An 8028-nucleotide genomic window follows, 5' to 3' on the forward strand; every position below is an offset into this window, starting at 1 on the left:
GGCCACTTCGTCCCGGCCACTTCGTCCCGCCCTTCGCCCCGCTCCCCCCAGGGCGCAGACACCCCTTTTATCCCCGCTCCGCGGGCTGCCCAGCTGGGGCTATGTGCTCGCTCCAGGAGCACCGGCGAGGGCTAGAAGCCGCCCCCAGCCGCTGTGCCCCAGGGCAGGGAGCCCGGCGGCCGCCCCTCGCCCCCTGCCCGAAGCCGCTGGCCTCAGCAGCCCCGTCCCCGCGTCGCTCACCTTCGGCCCGGCTGCACCTGCGGCCAGCTGGCCAGCCGGCGCGCGGGCGGGCGGGCCCACGGCGAGAGCCGGGGCGGGATGAGCGCTGAGAAGCGAGCCGGGGGAAAGCGAAATTAAAGCTGTAATGCAGCGGCTTAGCGCGATGCCGAGAAGCGGGGAGGGAAACTTGGAGGGCTTGTAGCGCCCGGCTCGGCCCGTCAGCTCAGCACCGAGCCCCAGCGGGAGGCCGGCAGCGGGTGGCAGGCTTGGGCCTTGGCCCCTGTGTGCGGGTACGGCGGGGGGGCCTTCCCTGTACAGCTCTTTAACAGCAACCTCAGAATGTATTTCCTACTAAAGAAGTAAAACTCATCTGAAAAACACCCTTGCTACATCTGTGTACCACCCTTAATCCAACCCAGTGTGCAAGACACAGCCTGTGCTTTAGGCTGGAGTACTTCCATGCAAGGCCCAAGCAGGCTTCAGGTGTTCACAGGATCTGAGCTTATAGGGGATTAATTGTGTCACCATAAAATTGTCACCTAATTATGTCACCACAAAACCATGGACATCTTAGGAACAGGGATCTAAATGGCACAAGTCCCTCATACAGTAGGACAAAGGGAAATTTTTGGTCAATGTGCCTAATGCAACTCTCAGAAAGAGGATGCTTGAGCCACCAGAGTGCTTCAAATGGGAAGGAATAGTGCTCAACTTTATTGTTGTGCCTGTATACAAAAAGCAAAATGGATCGCTTGCCCTTGGTCTAATTTGGAAAGACAGATTTATACAGAAGAAAATATTCAGTACTTCAATTCTGAATGTATCATAGTAAAGGATTCATCAAACTACTGCATTCAAAGCTTCATAAAGATATCAAGCAATGGCATGTTCTGTGTTTTGCTCATTTTTGAAGCTAGTCCCAAAGAGGTGAAATGATTGTCCTTTTTATGTGCAACCCAACACACATCTGTCAATAGCATTTCCAACTGAAGCTGGAAAAAAATTGGCCAGGGGCTCTGTACTTGGAATGAGGTACATATAGCGATAAAATATTTTTCCAAAGAATCAATTTTAAAATTTAAGAATAACACAAAAAGACTTACAACAGTAATATGCAAGTTTGATTTTCTACAATGATGTTTAATATATGCTAAACTTGTATGAGAACATATCTGAAACCAGTTTACATAATGTAAAAGAAATACTTTAAAAGAATGCAGATCTTATAGGTCATAAATTGCAGCAGTTGTTGTGTATCTTGTCAAAAAAAAAAATTTAAAACATCAGGGGCATCAAATGTGTACTTTTTCCACACTGCCTTTTTTTTAGCTTAGATATCAACAGTATTCTCTGTACCAAATGGTGTGGGAAGGCCTAATAATTTAAAAGGAACACTCCTCATCATTTCATTTGTAAAAGTCTTATTCATTCAAATGAAGTTGATTTCCACTTTTTTTTTTTCCCTGTTGAAAGTGCTATGTACATAAAGCCTCTGGAAGTCTTTTCATGATTGCAGAAAAGTGATATTAGACATTTATTTGAAGAAATTAATATGGTAAACAAAAGACTGCTAACAGAATTAGAACAGTACAGTACAATCTGTTTTTGCAAGAATTGCATGGAGCCTTTAGTCTTAGTTATTGCATATAAATAATGATTCAGCTAAGTCTATAGTTGAAATTTCATAGTAATGTATTAAATTATGAGCATACATCACCCTACTTACTACTTTTTGATACCTGTTCTATATGTATATCCATGTATTGGAATAGAAAATTATATCATTGAAATCAAGTTTCAGTTCCATTTACCATTTGCTCGTAACTTTCTTTAGGCCTGACATTTCCTGTGTTTATATCCCACATGAAGGATTTATTTTGGGGTTTGTGTGTTGTTGTGTTTTTTTCAAATAGGAGCAAATTCAATAGGATTTTAAGTGCACAATATACATTGGTGTCTTGCATCTTTGTATCTCAAAAGTTAGATAAAATGTGCAGGACATGTTTTTAATCTATAGTAAAGAAAATACCACATCTAGGAGATTTTTTTTTTGTGTGTGTGTGTGTGTTTACTTAAAAAAGAAAAGCATAACCAATGGTGGAGAATTCACACGTCTTTCCACCAAGAATGGATGATATATGGTGATTTGAGCAGATGAATTTGGGGTGGCAATGATTCTCTTTAGTGTTAGGCTTTCTTTTATGTGTGCCCTTAAGAAATCAGCCATCCTTAAGCAATCTCAGATTAAGATGTGAAGCTCAAGTCTAAATAGCTATTAAGGCTGCTTTAAAGAGCTGTAACTGCCATTCTGCATCATCAACCATTCCTCCTGACCAGAAGTCCAGGCAAGCCACATAGGAGGTACACCACACAGACAGCTTTCTCAAAAACTTCCTTTAGTAACCTCCACCCTGTTTTTCTTCACTTTCTACAGGTCATTTCCAGGTCAAGCCTGTTCAAAGAACTCTGCACTGTACAGAAATTAAATTAGTGAATGAATAAAAACTGCTGCATTCATGTGACTGTGGGGAAGGACCATTTGCCTGGCATATCTTTATAAGCCATCTCAGGAAACAGAAGGTAACACCACCATCTCTTTAAAAATTATTTGTAGTAGTTAGTGACACTGCAAGCTCCAAGTCTTCCATTCTGAAATCATGTGGAGAAAAAAAAAGATCTTAAAACAGTATATTGTCCTTTCATTCATTTTTAATGAATCATAGAATCATTTAGGTTGGAAAACACCTCCAAGATTATCTGGTCCAACCTTTAACCTAGCACTGCCAAATCCCCCATTAAACCGCATCAGTACGCACTACATCTACACATTTTTTGAAGATCTCTAGGGATGGTGACTCAACCATGAAGTTACATAAATCAGAAAAAATTACCCAAAACTTAGAGGTCTACTAGAATGTTGATTATGGTGCTGTTAAACTGGCTGTCTTTAAGAAAATTAGTATTGTTTGTTATTTCCCAAGGTTGGAAAACCAGACCATAACTTTTGTACCAAGATAAATAATCACAAGCTATTGGCACTGGCTTCATTGTACTTATGAAGTGAGAGCCAAGAGCAAAATTTCTTTGGAGAATCAGCTGGAAATGATGAACACAGTGGAATTTTACAAGGAGAAACATAAGAATTACACATTGTGTCATGCAAAAACCCCACTGCCATAAGGAAATCTTGCTACTGAAAAGCAGTAATTCAGACAAGAAGAATTAAATAGGTGAAGGTATTAGGGTATTATCATTTTAATTAATTCTCTACTTCAAATTTAAAATCGTAAAACCTAAAAACAGCTGTAAAGTTAAAACAGATGTGAGATTTGATACCCTGCCTCATACAGCATTAACATCTGAACACATACATGTTATTTTTACTGATTAAAAGCAAATGGCTGTAAACAGACTTCAGCACCTCACCTTTGAATTAGGATCTGGATACAAAAAATAATGCTTCACAATTCTGGATTACTTGCCACTTATTTTTGAGCTAGTCTCTGACTGTAGTTAAGCAGCTAAGCACTATCCACAATTCAGGCCAACCTCAGATGGGAACAGTGATCAGGTTCCAACAGAACAGGAATCGGCTAAGAATCGGTTAAGCTAGCCAATGCTAGAAATGAAACTGGAAAGACATATATACCAAGGCCTTAGGCACCTTACAGCTTGCAAAATAAAAGTCCCAGACTGATGCCTAAGTATGAGCATCCATGTTTTCTTTCAGAAAAGTGGCAGATCATTTTTTAAAGACAACAGAAATAAGTTTTCACCTTTTTATGCAGTCCCTCAGATAGAGTATTTTATTATATGTTCATTTAAGATAAGACACAGAAGCTGTTCTGACCACCAATTAGAACATGAATCTCCCCCTCAGTGCCTTCAACACTAAGTTACCAGGTTATTCTCACTTTGTTTTTCCATCTCTGGCCCAGGAAGTCCCTAATTCCCCATGAACCTGCCAGTGTTTCCAAGGAGGCTGAGAGAAATACCGCTAATTTGGAGCAGCAATGTGGACAAGTACTATATTAGTTTCCAACTTGACCTGGCTGGGCAAAATTGCCCAGAAAACTGTTTTGGTAGCTGCCTTTTTTTCCTCCTGACTTGCTGGCTGTTTCAGAAAGAATAAGAGAGTCCTAATGTATGCATTTTTTTTAAAGGAATCAGTTCTTAATCCCTAAAACGAAGCAGAACTCAGTCTTTTTATACAACTTACTTTTGTAAGAGTTTCTGCATGTGTGTACATGTGCTGCTCTCCTAGATGCATTGGCAAGCTGAGCCAAGCAGGTGAATTTCTACACCTCTGAAAATCCACAGGTAAACAGGCTACAGCAGGCTACAGAGGTTCACCTGTGTAGATATGATGGCACAGTTATCATAGTCTCTAGTCTGATTATTTAGCTTTCTCCAACACTGCCTTCATTCAACCTCAAAAGGGTGCATCACTTTGAAACCTAATACAAATAATGGCAAAATCTCAGTCAGATCTTGATAGGTTTATAATAAAGCCCATGCTCAGCCTTTTTAATCCCCCCTCAGTTGACTACATAGATAAGCCATACAGTAAAATAGCACTGTAGAGCTCACAGTATCAAGATTCATGGAGAGAAAACTGGAACTGAAAAGCTTTTGTTTAAAATATACCTACAATTACAACAAAAATAAGTAGAAACATTAAAAAGTTACAAAAAGCTAAGTTCCCACAAAAATCAGAAGCATCTAAATTCTGTGGCATCTAGTCATTAAATACGATGCTTTTGGCATAACTGACAGCAGTCAGCATGCTGATTATAAGTGGATACACTTCAGCATTTACTGTGTCACAAGAGGGACAAGAATATTGTGATATATTGAGATCAATAAGGTCACCGTTAGGGAGTGCTGAGATTAAGAGTATGTCAAAGCATCAGATTTTCTAATTGCTGCACTGGTAAAGATTTGTGCGATTATCGTCAGTGCTGACGTGGAATCAAAGGGAGCCAGAAGATTAAAACAGAGCTTGAGCATGATTAAAAACGTAGGCACAGACACTGCTGTTTTATTTGTAATGCAAGAGAACAGTAATATAGTGACCGCTGGTTAATAATCATACAGCATGTGAATGAATATTCACATTTCTGTATTTGATATCTTACAGGTCCAACTCAGGTAAAGCTTTCAGCTTTCTAGGATATCATAAATGACAGGAAAATTATAAAATCACTAGTTAGAGAACAGAATGTCAAAAACTGCAGCTAGTCTAAAAACAAACGAACAAAAGCAAAACAAAACAAAAAACAACCATTTTCAAATTTTCCAGACAGTAACATATGTTTGTATAAACTTAAAACAGAAGGTTTTTTTTCTTCCAAACCATGGCATGAACTAATCATTACAGAAGTTAGGTCAGCCCAGAACAGAACATTGTACAGTTAAGTTGATACGGTATATGGTTGTCTCACTTCTCTCAAAAGTGAATTTGATAGACCAAATCTGTGTTATCAGTGTTCTATTCAGACTCACAAGCAGAAATAACAAGCACAGGAATATGTATTAGATTTAGCATTCTTCCACTTTAACATGGCAGAGCAGTGCTGCCAACATACATGCAAGCAACTTTAAAAAGTGTTTTTAACCTGGTAGTATTAGTTTAATGGCTGAACAACAAGGCGAAAAAAAAAGGAATTACTGACTGCACTATAATTACATAGCATCAATCAAAAACATCCACCAAATTTTAACATGACTTGGCCTGCTGCACAAGACTGAATCAGCTGGAAACATTCTAGGCACCTTTGGGGAGATCTATAATGAGAATGATGGAAAACAGAAATTTAACAGGTTTTATTTAGTGCTCTCATATTTCACTGCACTAGAAGGCGTGAGTGCTTTAAAAAGATGACTTTACCAGGTAAGCGCACTGTCAAAACTTGTTCCAATAATGTATTTGTTTTTAATAATACACTAGTCTATAATAACTTACAAGAGTAACTCAAACTGACATTATCTATAAAGCGTAAGCCCCAATATAATTCAATTAAATACCAATCTAACAATTTTTATGCAAATTACTTTACTTCATCTTGCACATTTCTTTATCTCTGGGGATCATTCTCAATTTCCTTTTCTGAAGCTTTTCTAGCGCTACACTGCATTTTGGTAATATCACCACTGAAGCTGAAGACAATATTTCAACTATTAAGCCTACCAGAAAATTATAGTTAGATTTGTATCTGTTTTAGTCATACAGATTTGCTTTCCAAAGATTTTTCAAAGTACTTTTCCATGAAGTCTAGGAAGTTCAGATAGGACACCAACAGTGTTTTCAGTCTATTCTTTCAGACTTGTTTGGGGGTATATTAGCCTTTGTCCAAGCATGTTCATTAGGAAGAAGGCTACTAGCGCATCTTAGATTGCCAGACTCTCCCTGTTTTAAGTTCCAGTTGCTTACAACTTTGCCAAATATTAAATGTTTGGGCTGAAATTTTCCATGCAATGCCAGCGCCTCAAGCTGAGATGTGTTGGAAAGTTTCAGCTACAAAAATAAAACTATTTTCAAGAATGAGGGTAGGGGGAAAAACACTGTTTCACTCATGGAAAAAAAAAAAAAAGGAAAAAAAAAATCAGAGACTTTTTCACTGGAAAGCTCACTTGCTGTCATGCACTCCCTGAAATTGGCAAGAAGTAATTCTTTTGTTAGGGATTATGCTTTTTCACTTTCCTCATGAAAATCAACCCAGTATGGGCTACTTATAAGCCCCTGAAAAGTTGTGGCCCATGTAATTTACTACAGCATGGGATTGGAAGGAACTGCCTAATGGATTGAATGCAGTCCCATGTAATCATGACAAATGTACAGATGTCCAGGTCTGAGAGCTCAACAGACAATCTTGGCAAGTACTCTTGCAAGCTCTTGGCCACAAAACACTTTCTACTGCCATATTACAGCATTGAAAACACAAAGCATGAGATTAAAGCTATTATGCCAGCGTGTTATATGGTAGGAAAAAAAAATTAAAAACTGAAGAAGAGATGGGGAGAAATTGCTAATATAGTCATTGAGTAAAATTTCAGACTGGGCGGGGGGGGGGGGGGGGGGGGCAATGGTCCTTTGCAATTTGATTTGGGGGGAAGATTCCTCATGACCAAGTATGGGCTTCAGTTCCAGCGGCAACCATTACTGTCAGCATGCTGGCAGAAAGAACAAGATTTTCATCCCTGGGCTAGGCATGACTGTGGCTTATTTGTGAACAGAAAATGTGGCATCTGTCTCTCCAGTACTTTATTGACCCGTTCCTGCTGACAAAGGAAGAAGGTGATTAATTTAGAAATCAGGGGAACAAGACATAGCCCTGCAGCAGCAGCAATGCATGCAGACAAAGGGAGTCAAATGGGAAGAGAAAAGGCTTGGACTGACATTGGCTGAGTCTGTAGGGGGCAAGGGAAGACTGCAGCACTCAACAACCCGCATACGGCACACACATGGCATTTTCAACTCTGATATTCAAATGATTTCAGAGGCAAGGCTGTCAGCCTTTCAAATATACAAGCCATCAAATGCTGCAACCACAAAATAGCAGCTTGCTAAGACTGACTTCCCTGTGATATTCAGCTTCATAAGTCATGACAAAAAAAAAAAAAAGGAGAACCCCAGAGTTATTACGAGCACTGAAGCCCCTATAAGGTTGTGTTATAAAGAAAGATGACAATTCCAGCTTATCTCAACGTTTTCTTTTTTTGCCATTGTTTTCTGTCTTGGTATTCTTAACTGATTTTGTCTATGTTCTGTGAAGTCCTGTCATGGTGGCCTGAAATTGTGCTTTAGTA

This window comes from Anser brachyrhynchus (genome assembly GCF_964034855.1).
Source record: "Anser brachyrhynchus genome assembly, chromosome: 1".
NCBI classification, from domain to species: Eukaryota; Metazoa; Chordata; class Aves; order Anseriformes; family Anatidae; genus Anser; species Anser brachyrhynchus.